This window comes from Neofelis nebulosa, chromosome 13 (assembly GCF_028018385.1).
Source record: "Neofelis nebulosa isolate mNeoNeb1 chromosome 13, mNeoNeb1.pri, whole genome shotgun sequence".
Lineage (NCBI taxonomy): Eukaryota > Metazoa > Chordata > Mammalia > Carnivora > Felidae > Neofelis > Neofelis nebulosa.
In genome coordinates, this window is record NC_080794.1 from 5,053,814 (window position 1) to 5,070,979 (window position 17,166).

At 45.8% G+C, this 17,166-nt stretch overlaps 1 protein-coding gene across 2 annotated transcripts in view; it reads left to right on the forward strand.

Annotated features, from left to right (window-relative positions):
• The window catches only part of SLC35F3 (solute carrier family 35 member F3), a 405,051-nt gene that overhangs the window by 95,632 nt on the left and 292,253 nt on the right, over positions 1–17,166 (forward strand). The gene's annotated exons all lie outside the window — the stretch shown is intronic.

Here is a 17,166-nt window from a genome sequence, read left to right on the forward strand (position 1 = left end):
CATTTATTTTTGAGAGCGAGAGAGCACACATGCACATGCACGAGTGGGGCAGGGCAGAGAGGGAGACAGAGGATCTGAAGTGGGCTCTGTGCTGATGGCAGAGAGCTTGACGTGGGGCTCGAACTCACGAACTGTGAGATCACGCCCTGAGCCAAAGGCAGATGCTCAACTGAGCCACCCAGGCACCCCTAAAAGTATTTTCTAAAGGTGGATAATAACATTCAAAATAGCATGGTACTGGTTGTCACTGGGAAGGGTGACAGAGATGGGGATAGGGAAGGTACCGCAGAATGTGTTGTGATGGTCTGATTTTGAATGAAGAGAATAGATTTCTGTATGAATGCTAAAATTAAAAATCAATTTTGAAAAAAAAAATACAGGAAGAAATTACAGAGAAGAAAAAAGCCCAAATTTACCTCTTAAGAAGTGGAAGCATGTTTTTTGCAGCATACGTAATTTGCTGAAGTTCCAAGAGCTGGCATTTATTGCTGAAGGGAAAATAGCTCTCTTGGTTAGATCAGGTAATTTCATAATAAATACACCTGCTTCGTGCCCATCATACATGATTTCGCTACAATTTTCCTTCCTTATTTTCAAGTGGCTTTTCTAATAGTCCTGAATTATCCTCTCATGTGCGAGTTTACAGCTTATGCATGAAGGTGGAAATTCATTAATCATAGAAGCAGTCATCTTTAGATAAAAGGAATTTCTTCTGGAAGATTCTAAGGAGGGACTCTTTTTTTTTTTTAATTTTTTTTTAACGTTTATTTATTTTTGAGACAGAGAGAGACAGAGCATGAACGGGGGAGGGGCAGAGACAGAGGGAGACACAGAATCGGAAGCAGGCTCCAGGCTCTGAGCCATCAGCCCAGAGCCCGACGCGGGGCTCGAACTCACAGACTGCGAGATCGTGACCTGAGCTGAAGTCAGACGCTTAACCGACTGAGCCACCCAGGCGCCCCTCTAAGGAGGGACTCTTTAGCAGGAAATCAAAGAATTTTTTTCGTCTTGGTTGAAAGAATAAAATAGGAAAAGTGGAAATCCTCGAGACTTTCAAAAAATGTTCCAATGCAAATTTGTATTACTGATTGCTTCCTTCGAACCTAAAGTAGGGCCTCCATTGGTCAACCACCTCGAGCTCCTAAGAAGCTAAACCCAAGTCATCTATGACATTTTGTAGGTCTCTGGGAATGAAGACTTGGGCCGTCAGCATGTTCTGAGACAAAAGAGGACTAATAATAAAGAAGCAAGGTTTTCGTGCAAGAATTAACTCATCTAAATCTTAACGGCAGAACCATTTTCTCGAGTTCTGCCTCAGATGGTGTAATTCGCACACTTGCAGGGATTTGAAGGACCCCGAAGAGAGCTCTGTGCCGACCCCTGGTTGAGTTGAGTTTTCTTGGCACAGTCAGATGCCGAGCCACGTTCCTGCCAGAGTGTCCTTACTTACAGATCACCACAGGCTCGAAGGATTGTTCCCCGCCTCCCCAGGTCTTGTTTTTCCTCAGATGGAATGAAACTAAAGCATGGTGGCCTCTGCCGCTGGCATGCTGATGGTGATTTGATCATGGTGGTGGCAGCAGTGGTAACATGCAGGGCAGGTGAGAGTTTTTTTAATGCCCTTTGTGACCATTCGGTGAAACATGTTTTTCTATAGGCGTCAGTGGGTGTGGATGCATAGCGAGGCGGTTGCCAGATCTTGTCGCTACAACACCTCTGTGGACTGGAGGGGGCCTCTTGGCCAGATTCTCGAAGTGGAAATTGTAGGATCGGTTTCTCCCATTTCTAAAAACCCGGAAGGATGGAACCACTAGCCATCGAATAAGTCTCTGGTTTCTGTGGCAAGAGGGAGATGTGTCGCAGGCAGAGACAGACCCAGAGAAGACGGGGACGCTCAGGGCTGACTCTGCCACCAGTGCAGTCTGACTTTGGGCAAAACTCTGAGCCACACGTTCTCTGGGAGATGCACACGTTGGCTTAGATGGGGTCCATGGTTCGTTTCTGCAGTTATATTCGAGGATAATTCCTTGATTCTGTAAGACTTTGAAGAGGTCCCTCAATACTTCAGAAGAAGTGGAATTGAAGTATTTTCCTGATTCTTCTCTTGGACTCACGATACCAGAGAGAGTGGAGTCTATGGGTGCCTACACCTTCTCTCCTCATCTTAGACTGGGACCAGGGATATCCCTCTTCTGGAGACTGTGTCCCCCTGGAAAACCTTGTCTGTGAACCAGGCACTGAGACACAGAACCTTGTAAGTACAACTGGACAGGAACAGGGGGCCAGACGAGAATTAAGGCTCCTGAGAATCCAGGTGATTCGGTGGTTTGCGTGGCTTCTCGGTCTCACGGTCACAAGAGCCGTCTTTGTGGACCTGCTCCACAGATCAAACGTCTTATCCCAGTGCTTCTCACACTTGCGAATGTGGGTACCCCTTTTTACGGGGAAAAGAATTCTCATGAACACCCAGTGTTTTCTTAATTGGTATAAGCCTGAAAGGTACTCACCGTTACTGCTCAGGGCTATTTGCTCTCCATGTGTGATTTAAGGTGCCATGACTGGTGGCTCCATTTTCTGTATTTAGGCTACCCAGACAAAGATAAGAACAAAACCCCTTGCGCCATTTATAAAAATCCCTTCTACAAATATCTATGGAGGGCTTACCATGGGACAGGGACTTGGGATACACGAATGAACATAACAGTTTCCTGTCCTTTCAGGACTTAGATTCTGGACCAGGGGTTGGCAGATTTCTTCAGTTCAAGGCTCAGAGAGTAAATGATTTCATCTTTTTTTTTTTTTAATTTTTTTTTAACGTTTATTTATTTTTGGGACAGAGAGAGACAGAGCATGAACGGGGGAGGGGCAGAGAGAGAGGGAGACACAGAATCGGAAGCGGGCTCCAGGCTCCGAGCCATCAGCCCAGAGCCCGACGCGGGGCTCGAACTCGCGGACCGTGAGATCGTGACCTGAGCTGAAGTCGGCCGCTTAACCGACTGAGCCACCCAGGCGCCCCAATGATTTCATCTTTATGTGCCATACAGTCTCTGTCACAGCTTCTCACCTCTGCCGTCATAGCATCAAAGCAGCCACAGGTACAGTGGCCACTGGTGAATGGATGTGACCGTGCTGCAGTAAAACTTTATTTGTAGGAACAAGTGGTGGGCCAGACGTTCTTCCAGGGCTGTAGTTGGCTGGCCTCTGTTCTGGACAGTGAACGATAAACCCAAGAAAAAACGAATTACAGTTTTTAACTACATTTTTACTGTAGTTTATTATATCTTGCCTATAGTTTTTAACTGTACGAGACGTTGGCATGGCTGTAACAGAATGAGGAAGATACAGGACAGGAAACTGAGATCAGAGGGGGAGACTGAGGGCAAGAAAGGAGGCCTGGTGGGAGTTTGCTTTTTCCTGCAGGCTCATTTCGCCTATTTGTGTGACCGTTCACTTGTGTACTATGCTTGATTCCTTTGCTTTTAGCAAACTATTTTATTTTATTTTGTTTTGTTTTGTTTTATTTTATAATGTTATGTTATGTTATGTTATGTTATGTTATGTTATGTTATGTTATGTTATGTTATGTTATGTTATTTTAGAGAGAGGGGGAGAGAGAGAATCTTAAGCAGGCCCCATGCTCAGCATGGAGCCTGACGTGGAGCTCGATCCCACAACCCTGGGATCATGATCTGAGCTGAAATCAAGAGTCAGACGTTCAACTGACTAAGCCGCCCTGGTGCCCTGCTCTTAGCAAAACTGTTAAAGCACAAGGAGTAGCCCAGCTTAGAACCCACACGATTGTACAGTCACATGTAGGTGCTGCACTTTGAGGCTTTTGGTTAGTGGGTGGTCAATGCCATGGTCTGAAGACACTTTCATTAACATGTTAAAGATAAGGATGAAAGTGAAAGCATAAAAATGTTTAGAATCTGTCATGGAGAATTCAGAGTCCCATGGAGTGTGCCCATTGGGCCATTTGGCTGCATTGCCCTGTCACACACCTGCTTCTTTTTAAAAGTTTTTATTTTGGGGGCTCCTGGGTGGCCCGGTCGGTTAAACATCCGGCTTTGGCTCAGGTCACGATTGCACAGTTCGTAGGTTCGAGCCCCACATCGGGCTCTGTGCAGACAGCTCAGAGCTTGGAGCCTGCTTCGGATTCCGTGTCTCCCTCTCTCTCTGCCTTTCTCCCTCTTGCACTCTGTCTCTCTCTCTCTCTCTCTCTCTCTCTCTCAAAAAGAAATAAACATTAACATTTTTTTTAATAAAAAGTTTTTATTTTAATTCCAGTTAGTGAACATATAATATAATGTTAGTTTTAGGTGGACAGTGTTCAGTTTGGCACTTGGATGCATCCCCGGGGGCTCATCAGGACATGGGCCCTCCTGAATGAATCCCCATCACCTGTGTCCCCTCCCTTCCCTTCCCCTCCCAGACCATCAGTTTGTTCTATACAATTAAGAGTCTGTTTCTTTATATTTCTTTCTCTATCTTATTTTTTCCCTTTGCTTATTTATTTCCTAGGTTCTACATGTGAGTGAAATCATATGGTATTTATCTTTCTCTGAACTGACTTATTTTGGCTTAGCATTATACTCCCTAGCTCCATCCATGACCTTGCAAATGGAAAGATTTCATTCTTTTTGTGGCTGAATGATATTCTATTATATATAATAATATATATATTAAATCTATATGTAATGTAATAGAATATTATGTTAGAATAACATATACTTAATGTATAATAATATATATTAGAATAATATATAATAGAATATTCAGAACAAACTGAGGGTTTGGTGTGTGTGTGTGTGTGTGTGTGTGTATGTATCTCACATCTTTTTTTATCCATTCTTTAGTTGATGAACACTTGGGCGGCTCCCTGTCTTGGTTATTGTAAATAATGCTGCCATGAACATAGGTGTGCGTATACCCCATTGAATTCGTGTGCTTGTATTTTTTGGGTAAATACCCAGTAATGCAATTGCTGGGTAGTAAGGTAGTTCTATTTTTAACTTTTTTTAAAAAATGTTTTTATTTTTGAGACAGAGAGAGAGATAGAGTACTAGCAGGGGAGGGGCAGAGAGAGAGGGGGAGACACAGAATCTGAAGCAGGCTCCAGGCTCTGAGCTGTCAGCACAGAGCCCAACGCGGGGCTCAAACCCACGAACCGTGAGATCATGACCTGAGCCAAAGTTGGATGCTGAACCGACTGAGCCACCCAGGCGCCCTGTATTTTTAACTTTTTGAGGGCCCTCCACACTGTTTCCCACAGTGGCTGCACCAAGTTGCATTCCCACCAGCAGTGCACGAAGGTTCCTTCTCTCCACATCCTCACTAGCACGCGTTCCTTTTTGTGTTGTTGATTTTAGCCATTCTGACAGGTGTGATCCCTGTCACACTCTTTCTCCCTTGTGGCTTTATTAGCATTTTGGGTTGGAGATGGGAGACATCTAAGGACGCTCTTGATTAGGACTAAACAGATGAACATATTTAGTGAAAGATCAGGCTCAATAATTAAAAATTGATAAGCTTTATTTTCTCTAAATTCTCGTTTCCAAAAGTTTGGGAACAGACACCCTGGGTTCTCTCTGGTTGCATTGGGACTGGAAAATGGTGGGAACGCCCTCTCTTCTTCCCTCCGGTGTCCTTTCTCTCTTGCCCACCTGCCCAGAGGCAGCTTTTGGCAGCCCAGGATCGCATTCTGGGGGTCCTTCTGTCACTGCCAGTAGAGGACAGCAGGATTCCTGGTGTCCAGGTGGGACGATGAAACGTGTTGTCAGGGGCCGGACATCCTGAAGCCCCAATACCATTTCAGGCCGCTAGTTCATGACATGCCTTCAGTTGTTTCCCTGGAAGTGTGCCCCTCTTGGGGACTGTGCGCCCTGAGCTAAAGCGAGCACGTTTCCCAGCCAGAAGTGGACCCTGTCTGGTCAGGGCTCTGCAGGCCGTTCCCTCTTTCCTCTGTTCTCTCTGCGCCTCCCCTGGGTCCCAGCCATTTGTTTCCAAAGACTGCTGTCAAGCCCCCTTTTCTCCAGGCTCTGGACGGCCGGTCTTGCTCCCCTCTCTCAGACCTGTGTGTTCCTCTTAATGAGACAGAGTCCCTGGCTTGGGGCCGGTCTGCAGGTGCAGCATCCCCCGGGGGAGGAGCTGGTGGTGCCACTCTCGCTCAGTGCCGTCCGTGCTCCCTAGGACGGCATGTGCTTGTGCGGTGGCTGCTGGCTGTCGCCCAGCACCCCCGGGAGTCCCTTCTGTCACGCCTGTTCTCAGTCATCCCAAACCGCAACTCTGTACTGCTGCAAAAAAAAAAAAAAAAAAAAAAAAAAATGCTGCCTGCTTGATTTCACTTCCCAGCTTCCCCTGGGCCAGGAGGCGAGGGATGGGTGAAGCCTTCACTGAGTTCTCAGACCAATTCTTGTCTCTCTCTTTCCCTTTTTCATGGAGGTAAAGGGCAAAAGTCTGTTTTTCTTCATACCAGATCACTTGCTTACACAGGTTACATAAAGCGGGCATTCTAAAAGGTATTTTGCCCCCTTTGGTTTTAACTTCACCATTGTTTGGCACAGCGCTGAAATTCACTGGAACGCGGACCTAGTTCTGTCCGATCCCCAAACTCCTGTCTAGAGAACAAAAGCAGACCAGAACTCTTCGACTGTTTTGAAGGCAAGAGAGGCATTTAAGTATGAAATTCCCTGCTCTGGTTTTTAGATGTGTTTTGCAGAAACACCCCAGCCTTCCAAGCTAGATGCCACCGACAACTCTTTGTTTGCAGATGCCTGTGGAATTTAATTTTCTTAGATGCTTGTTGTCCATTGATTTCGCGTTCAAGTTGACTCCAAGCGCAGTGCCCGTAATGCCACTAAGTTTGTGACTGTTCTCACGCGAGCTAAGAGGATGGCATGCAATCATACGGGTCTCCTCTAATCCAGAATTTTCTTTTAATTTGCTTATCCCAGTCTCAAATGGTTTTCTGCCATTTGGATCACGGTGAACAAATCAGGTATATCCCGACCACCTCCTTCTGCTTTGCCGAATAACCATACGCAGAGTTGTGTGGTTTACTGACTCATCTTCACTTTTCGGGGTTCAGATAACCGGAGGAATCCACGTGACCCTGTGAGATCCACGTTAAGTCTGTATTTGTGGCAGCCCACAGAGACTGCCGCCCTTTAAAAAAAAAAAAAAAATCAGCCTCCATTGTGAGACATTGCTACGAACCTGAGCGACCGTACTGAGCCAAGGCCCGTGACACAGACGTTTGTTCGTGTGAGTTCCCCGACACATACCTCCAACCCCGTGAATGACGTGTGCGTGTCTGAAGATCTGAGGCGGCTTCGTCACTGCACATGCGGGAAGGAAGGACCTCGCAGACGTTGGCCTGTTTCCCGCTACACACTTGATGCGATTCCAGAAATCCTTCTCAGATCCTGAAGTTAAATTTAAGTAGGAGATCCTCCCCCCCCAACCCCAGCCTGCTTACTTGTAGTTCACTGTGTTCTTTCGGCGCCCAGGATGTGAGCTCAGGGGAGACAAGGGGATTTCTAAGCCAGGGGACTTCCTGTACACCACCCCCAACCCGGCCCCTGCCCGGCTCTTAGCCGCTTCAGGCAGAGCCGATGCTGGCTGGTGCAAGGGTCCTTGAGCAAGTTTTCCATGGGAGAACGTATGGGAAGAGGGAACATGTACTTGGTGGGGGGGGGGGGGGGGCACGGGGTGTGGGAGGGGATGGAGGACAGGGTCTGGTTTGCCAACTTGTACGTGAAATGCAGCATTTCCTTTCTTTTGGATGTGTGCAGACCCTACAGTCCTAATTACTTTTCAGTGATCTGATAAATGTATTCCAGTGAAGTTGATTTCTTTGGTCATCTGTGTGCTTTAAGAGATCACAAACGTTATTCTGGAAAGGAGTTCGTAGGCTTGCCTTATCAGTCCACCAAAGGAGTCTGTGGCACAGAGAAGTTAAGAGCCCCGGTCCGGTGTCTCTGCAGCGGCTCCCCAGCCTCTGAGCCCCTCGCGTCCATAATCCTGCCCTGAGATGCCTGGGAAGGTGCATGGTAGGCGGTCGAGCTCACAGAGTCCACGTCGGGCTCTGGAGTCACTCTGTCTGGGCTCGACTCGGGGTCCCGACAATTCCTTGCTCTCTGCTTACCTCGGGCAAGCCACTTAATTGTGCTAAAGCAAAGTTCCTCAGTTTGCGAGTCTTAGCGATAACAGTCTATACCTTACAGAGTTACCAATGAAGATTATGTAAAACACTAAGTGCAGAGTTCAGGCCATTCTCCTTATTCATGGTAGTTATGCTCGGTAGTCACTGCAGGCACCAGGGCCAGGGTTAGGGTGGCAGAAAACTCAGCAATAAAAAAAAAACACAAAAAAACCCCAAAAACATACAGTCAGTTCTCATTATTTGCAATAGTTAGTGGTTTGTAAAGCCACCATGAGCACTGGATTAGGGAATACTGAAGCATCACTCTTCAGAGTAATACGGAGTCAGATTGTTGATCAAGAAGAGATAGCCTCGTTTTATGTGAGTTACTGTTTAAAGACTCCTTGTTTGGGGCGCCTGGGTGGCTCAGTCGGTTGAGCGTCCAACTTCAGCTCAGGTCACAATCTCGCGGTCCATGAGTTCAAGCCCCGCATCAGGCTCTGGGCTGATGGCTCAGAGCCTGGAGCCTGCTTCCGATTCTGTGTCTCCCTCTCTCTCTGCCCCTCCCCTGTTCATGCTCTGTCTTTCTCTGTCTCAAAAATAAATAAATGTTAAAAAAAAAAAAAAAAAGTAAAAAAAAAAGACTCCTTGTTTAATACATATTACTGATTCACACTATGACTCGTGTCTACCGGAAGCTTCTGTAACTCACGGAAGGCACATTGCAGCCTTCTTGCACCCAGGAGCAAAAAACAGCATGCCAGTATTATATACGCTCAGGGGTCAATTTTTTAAAAATTTTGTTTTAATGTTTATTTATTTTTGAGAGACAGAGTGCAGGTGGGGGAGGGGCAGAGAGAAAGGGAGACCCAGAATCCGAAGCAGGCTCCAGGCTCTGAGCCATCAGCACAGAGCCCGATGCGGGGCTCGAACCCACGGACTGTGAGATCATGACCTGAGCCGAAGTCGGACGCTTAACCGACTGAGCCACCCAGGCGCCCCTCAAGGGTCATTTTAACCAGCGAAATTACCAACAGAAACACAGAAATGCAAAACAGGTGGCATTAGGTAGAGCACAAATGGATTTTACAGTATGAGGGCCGACACGAGAAGGCCTTTCTGTGTTTCAGCCTGGCTGGGAACATGGCAGGTCGGGCAACACAGACATTTCACCTTTCTGGGCATGTTGGCAGATGATGTTAATTTTGTAGTTGCAGATAAATTGTAGCCAGTAGGTGAACTTGCAGAAATGGTACCTATGAGTAATGAGGATCAACTGCACCTGACATAGTAATTTCTAGAAAACGTTGGCTGTTTTATTGCTCTCATTACTTAAAGCTCCCAGAGGAAGACAGGGCCCAGGACATAGCCCTGCTCCACCCCCTCCATTTAGCCGGCTCTCCTGGCTGTGCAGCCAGAAACGCAGGAGGCTAGAGGGGAGGGATCTTCCGCAGATTTTTCTTTGCTGACTGTCCCCGTCTCTCCTACCCATATATCCTTTCCTTTCCTTTCCTTTCCTTTCCTTTCCTTTCCTTTCCTTTCCTTTCCTTTCCTTTCCTTTCCTTTCCTTTCCTTTCCTTTCCTTTCCCCTTCCCCTTCCCCTTCCCCTTCCCCTTCCCCTTCCCCTTCCCCTTCCCCTTCCCCTTCCCCTTCCCCTTCCCCTTCCCCTTCCCCTTCCCTCTCCCCCTTCCCCTCTCCCCCTTGCCCCCTCCCCCTTCCTTTCCTTTCCCCCTGCCCTCCTGTGCCTGTGAATGAGATCATTCATAGGAAGCAGCGATTCACGTTATCTCTGCCAAAATCTTGTTTTGATTTACATTTCCTTGATACATATGTTATCTTGGCAGTATGGTCCAGGCGGTCATTTGGGAAATGCTGTAATTGGCCTATAAATTTCTTGCAGCTCCTACTTTTTCTCTCTCCCTAATATAATTTCCTCGTTGGCTGTCTGCACTGATGGCACGCTGCCTTTCCGGAGAGGAAACAGTCGTACGCGTCAGTTGCGTTGAGAATTCAAGTAACAGCAGCTAGATGTTTGAAGCCCTCGAAAGAAGACCCAGATCAGCTCCCATCTGGCCTGTGTTCCAACCTGACCGGGTGGACGCAGGCTTCTGTTTAGCCCAGAGGAACTGCCTGGTGTGTTTGCCAGCACCAGAATGGAGACCAAATGACAGAAAAGTGTGTTTTCACCAAGTCTAGAAGAAAACTTTCTTGGCAGCTCTTGCCGCCCTCATGAGATAGAGTGACCTCTCTGTTATAAATACATATTTATAAATAAATAAATATGTATGTATGTATACACACACACACACATATGGAGAGAGAGGCAGAGAGAGAAAAAGAGATTTATTTTAAGGAATTGGCTCATGAGATTGTGGGGACAAGTAAGCCCCAAATCTGCAGGGCAGGCTGGCAGGCTAGAGCTCCAGGCAAGACTTCTAGTTCAAATCTGAAGACCGTCTACTGGCAGAATTCCCTCTTGCACAGGGGAGGTCAGTTTTTTTCCTATGAAGTCCTTCTACTGATTGGGTGCGGCCCACCCACCTTAAGGAAGGTAATCTGCTTTACTCAAAGTCTACAGATTTACATGTCAACTACATCTAAAAAATATTTCACACAGCAACATCTGCACTGGTGTGTGACTAAGGAACTGGACCCTGTAGCCTAGCCAAGTGGATGCTTAATCATTATAGCCCCTTCCTCACTCAGTATCTTCAGACCCAGTATCCATAGCTCACCATATGTGGTTAAAATTCAGTCCTCAGAAACACACACATTTCCACTGGTTTAAGCACTTACGGTCCACCCCCCACCCCACCCCGAGGGCTTGAATGGCTAAAATTACGAATGTGAAATCTGCAAATGCCAAGAGCCAGGGGATAATTGGTTGAAAAATTCTCCATTCAAGGGCACATTGAGTCGTAATGCGGCCTGATAACTGTGACCCCAGGCAACTCCTGAGCAACAGCCTGAATGTTCCCTGTGGTGATAGCAGCTTGGACAGCAGCGCTGAGAACGAGGTTCTGTGCTGTGGGCCATTTCTGCAGCCACGTGGGTCTGCCCTTGCTCCTGGGCCATCCCCCGTCCCCTGCGAAACAAGTCTGGAATCCCAGTTTTGAAGGGAGCCTTTACTTCCTCGTTACCTGGGGGGATATCATCGCAGTGTAGTGATGGTCATTCTGACCTCATTTGTAATGTGTGGGGCTCTTAGTCATCATTTATTGGCTTTTAAAGACTTCACATTCCCCTGTATTTATTCGTTTCCCCTTGGATACATTCTCTGGTAGGATGTATTTCTATTTGCATCATTAACACAATACTCTGTGCTTAGAAATGTAGATTAAAACCACGGGCAAAGGCAGGTCATCATAAAGACCTTTGCTCTTCGTGAAGTTCAAAATCAAATAGTCAGACAGCAGACTACCTGTTCCTTTGCTTTTTCCCTTCCTTTCAGACTCCCGCTTCTCTATTGGAGATTACGCTTTCCTACATCATGAACTGGAGGAGATAAGCTTGCTGAAAGTTTGCTCGCAGTCAGACTGCTCTCCAGACGCTCATTTTTTCCTCTTTCATTACCTCCTAAGAACCTTAGGTTGTAGAAGATTCTAATTAGCAGCAGTTCTTTTCGTGCTACAGAATTTTTTATTGTGAGTTATTTTCTTTCTTCTGAATAGAGTGAGAGGCCCGGGTTGTAGGCTGGGAAATGGCTTGAAAAGCTGAGCATAGGTCTCCAGCAGCCGCTCCTTCCTCAGCCCTGAAAACTCCCTGCAGTGTTCCTTGGCTTGTCCTCCCTGAATAAAGGCCTTTTATAGCTCATGCTTTAAAGGAGCCACTTACAGATGGCCCCAGAGCATCCATTTGCTATTGTAGGATCCAAGAAATGCAAGACTAATATAGTCATTGAGCACCTGGTTCTCAGAAAGCCTCATAAAGACATATAGCTATGAAGATTATAGATTTTAGAAAGAACCTCTATCCAGCCTTTCTTTTTGTGGTGAGGAAGTTGAGGCTCAGGGAGCCCCTGGGGTGCATCAGGACACCTGGCCTGTGCCGGTCTTGTGATTCTAAGTCTGAATTTATTTGTTGGCTGACCCTGCAGGCCACTCCCCCATCCATCGTCCCCTCAGGACTTTAGACACAGAGGTCACCCTGGGGCTGGCAAATCACCCCAGGTTCGGTGCTCTGGGAAGATGGGTTCTTGGGATTGGACAGTAGTGGAAGGAAGCAAGCAGCAGGGCTCGGAGAAGGGATTCTGTAGTTTGGGTTCTGAAATAGACTCATCGTTCTCTTGACATGTGCATGTGCCAGCGTTGATACAAAGCCCCTAACCCCACACATTATTCCTTCTTTGAAGTGAAAAAGTAGAAGAGCCTCCCCAAGAGCTCTACGTTTGGAATTTCTTACCTGCCAACTGGATTTTTTTGAGTGATCAGTCATTTCTTTTGTGTTTGTGCAATACATAACTATGTTTTCCAACTCTTGACTAGCGTGATAATTGGGCCTGGCACCCTGGGCGACATAACAGGCTGATGTGGACATCAGATGTTGTAATTAGGCCATGATGCTTTTCAGGCTCTTCAAACCGTGGCAGAGAACTTGAGGGCTCTCGTGATGGCTTTGCGAGTCTGTTGGGGGCAGAACCATCCTGTGGTCACTCCTGGCCTTGCCCGTCCACACGGACCAATCAGGCTTTTATTTGTGGTTAGGTTATTCCCATTGTAGGGCCATTTCTCAGTCTTTTATCTACCGAAGAAGTTTTTTTTTTGACAGATGTTGCTGGTAATGTGTAATGTGATCAACCTCACGCTATACTGTAGTTAAGAGTGTGTTTTGTGCCCAACTTTTCACCCATAAGACAGCACTTTGGTGAATACAGGCCTTGGTGCTTACAGTGAGCATGGCCATCAGCAAACTCACTCAGGCATTTCTCAGAAGTACTTTAGGGATGATAGTGCTTACTGTTCTCAAAAGGTCAAGGGAAAAAATCAAAATATGTGGCATATACCATTTAGTTAGGCATCTATTAGTACATTTACCAAAAAGAAATATGTAGTGAATTTCTAACCTGTGTAGACCCATCTGTGTCTGACCCTTTCTTAGAAGCTGTGAATATTTTCTCTGCTCAAAGGTATCTCAGTCCAGTGGAGAAAAGTCCCAACAAGTGAGCACATTAGAACAATACAACGCAGAAAGGGCGAGACCACAGAGCAGGACCGAACGCTCTGCCTTGGAGGGGTGGAGCTGGAGGAGTCAAAGAGTTTCCCTGAAAAAGGAGGTAACCCCCCTGAGTTTTGAAGACCATGAGGAATTATCTTAGCAAGGAAGGGGGATGAAGGAGGAGAGGAGGGTGGCAAAGAGGTGACCCGTAGAAGAAACACAGAGGTAAGAGACCACAGGCCTTGCCCAGTGCTTGGGTCGTGATTTCCTCTACACTTCTCCAATAAGACGAAGCAGGACTTCTTGGAGACCTGCTGATTTTAGGCCTGGAGCAGAAACGTGCCAATGAGCCTGGAATGTTCTATCCTGCTAGGAAGTAAGGAAGTACTCAGACAAATCAACAGGCAGGCATTGATGTGGGTGTGTTATAGGGCCAGATGAGCAGCTGAAAGAACTTCTAGCAGACAAAGTTGGAATGATTTGAGTCAAATGAAAAGTAGTAGTTAATTATAACGCAAAGCACAGACTAAATCGGCACGAATCCAAACTGATACAGATAAATAATTGAGTAAATTAAAAAATGGGGGCAAAGAGACAAATCTGCCTTATAGAAGAATTCCAAATAATTTATGTAGACACTGTGCTCTCAAGGAAGTGGAACATATCTCCTCATCCTTAAGGGAGGGCTGTGCCTAGTGACATCCTTCTAAAGAGTAGAGAGCATAGAAACGGGGAGAGGAGAATAACTTCAAAGAAACCTGACAAATACCCCCTCGGCCGGGTCATCAGGGCCAACATTCCAGTGATAAATCATGCTGGTGGCAGGTACACTTGAGACGATGTGATGAGAAGGGCACTTTACATCTGGATTCTTCCTTTCCTCGTCGACCTATGGCTCGTAAACTCGTAACACGAGAAAACCATCAGATCCCAGATGAAGGACATCCTGCCTGATACCTGACCGTACTTCTCAAATCTGTCAAGATCATCAAAATACAGGAAAGCCTGAGAAAGGATCACAGCCGCTTAGTGGAGTCTAAGGAGAAATGACAACTGAACATCGTGCGATACCTTGGGTGGGATCCAGGAATAGAAAAAGGATGTTAGGGAAAACTAAGGAAATCTGAATGATATATGGATGCTGCTTAATCATAATAATATAGCAATGTCGATTCAGTAATTGTCACACGTATGGAAGATGTTAATGATTGGAGAATCTCCATGTAGGATATATGGGAATCCACTCTACTATCTTCTCAAGCTTTTCTATAAATTGAAATTATTTTAAAATTAAAAGTTATTTTTGAAGCATCCAGCGTGAGGGAACTGCCAATAGTTCAATTAAGCTGGCGCAGAGAGAGGGTGCTGAGAACAAGAGGGGGTCCAGGTCACAGGGGGCTGTATATACCTAGTTCAGGGCATCAGGCGAGCCAGGATAGGTGATGGGGAGCCGTGGAAAGGTCCCAAGCAGAGCAGTGATATGATTCGTCTTGTGTTTCAGCCCATCTGGTAGGGATATAAGGAATGGAGAGTGGAGTTATTAGCTTAGCCATAGGTAGACTAGAAGGCTGTTCTCTCGGCAGGAAAAAGTGAGGGACTGACATAAAATAGTCACAGATGATGGAGAGAAAGGTACAGATGTGAGCCGTATTAAAGAAATAAAATTGATAAAAGAGTGACTAGTTGTTTGGATGAGAAGAAGATTTTGTTTATTCATTTATAATTCACTCATTTAACATTCATTGAGAACCTACCATGTTTTAAAATTTATTTTTATTTTTATTTTTATTTTAACGTTTTTATTTATTTTTAAGACAGGGAGAGACAGAGCATGAACTGGGGAGGGTCAGAGAGAGAGAGACACAGAATCTGTAACAGGCTCCAGGCTCCGAGCTGTCAGCACAGAGCCCGACGCGGGGCTCGAACTCACGGACCGCGAGATCGTGACCTGAGCCGAAGTCGGCCGCCCAACCGGCTGAGCCACCCGGGCGCCCCAAGAACCTACCATGTTTTAAATACCACTGGGTGTTTAGCAGTGAGAAAAAAAAACGTTCCCCATACTCACAGCTTGCGTTCCAAGGAGGGGAGATAGATAATGAAAGAATTCGGTTGTACAGAAGCAGGATAGTTTCAGATGGTGACAACATGTGTGTTGAGTAAGCAGGATGGGTCAAAGGGGGAATCGTGAAGGGGAATCAATCACAAAGGAGTAGAGTATCAAATTAGGCCAGCAGAAGGAAAGAATTGAGTTAATAAAGTCAGGTAAAGCTCTACCAGTCGGCCAGATCTTACGAAAACAGACGTGATAAAGGGAGGCAGCAGGCAGAGCTGTGCACTGGAGTGCAGCCTTCTGACCGTGAACATGAGGACTGAGAAAGAACATGGTGGGGATTAGGAGGCCCAAGGGATAGAGGATCTCAGTCAAAGCTCCACCTCTCCTTGCACTGGCCGTGGCCCTTCTTTGCCCCTAGCTTCTGATCCTAGTAGTAGTTTCATTAGAGGAACTTCCGTCAGGGAAGGAAGCAGTTATCGGAACTGGAGAGCACTGTGTGGTGTGGGTAGTTCTGCTGTTAGGTGATGGTCTGGGGAGCAGCTGGGAAAGGCTTTGTGGACCAAATAATTAATACGAGCCTTGAGCTTAAGAGACTTGCCTGATGCTGTAGTAAGTTCTGGAAGCTTCTGGAAGTTCCAGAAGTAAGCTTCTGGAAACCTGCCTGTAAATAACATGTTGACAAACCCTTTTTCCTTGATCCATTGAAAAAACATTTATTGTTGATTTTTGACAAGGATGCCAAGAACGCCCAGTGGGGGAAAGGACAATGTCTTCGGTAAGTGGTGTTGGGAAAACTGGACAGCTACGTGCAAAAGAATGATCTTGGACCCTATCTAACACCTTACACAAACATTAAACTCAAAATGCATTGAAGATTTGAATGATGTACCCCAATGTTTATAGCAGCACTCTCAACAATAGCCAAATTATGGAAAGAGCCTAAATGTCCATCAACTGATGAATGGATAAAGAAATTGTGGTTTATATACACAATGGAATACTACGTGGCAATGAGAAAAAATGAAATATGGCCTTTTGTAGCAACGTGGATGGAACTGGAGAGTGTGATGCTAAGTGAAATAAGCCATACAGAGAAAGACAGATACCATATGGTTTCACTCTTATGTGGATCCTGAGAAACGTAACAGAAACCCATGGGGGAGGGGAAGGAAAAAAAAAAAAAGAGGTTAGAGTGGGAGAGAGCCAAAGCATAAGAGACTGTTAAAAACTGAGAACAAACTGAGGGTTGATGGGGGGTGGGAGGGAGGGCAGGGTGGGTGATGGGTATTGAGGAGGGCACCTTTTGGGATGAGCACTGGGTGTTGTATGGAAACCAATTTGACAGTAAATTTCATATATTAAAAAATAAAAAAAAAATTAAAAAAAAAAAAAGATTTGAATGAAAGACCTGACAACATAAAGCTCCTTGAAGAGAACATAGGTGATAAGCTGCCTGATGTCAGTCTTGGCCATGAGTTTTTGGATTTGACTTCAAAAGCAAAAGCAACATGGGCAAAAATAAACAAATGGAACTAACTCCGGTAAGCTAAAAAGCTTCTGCACATCAAAGAAAACCATCCACAAGATAAAAAGGCAGCCTGCAAAATGGGAGAAAATATTTGCAAATCATTTATCTGATAAGGAGTTAATATCCAAAACATATGCAGAACTCCTACAACTCAGTAGCAAAACAGAGCCTGATTAAAAAATGGGCACAAGACCCAAATAGACATTTTTCCAAAAAAGAGAGAGAGATGGACAATAGTTACATGAGAAGATGCTCAAAATCACTAATTGTCAGAGAAATACACATCAA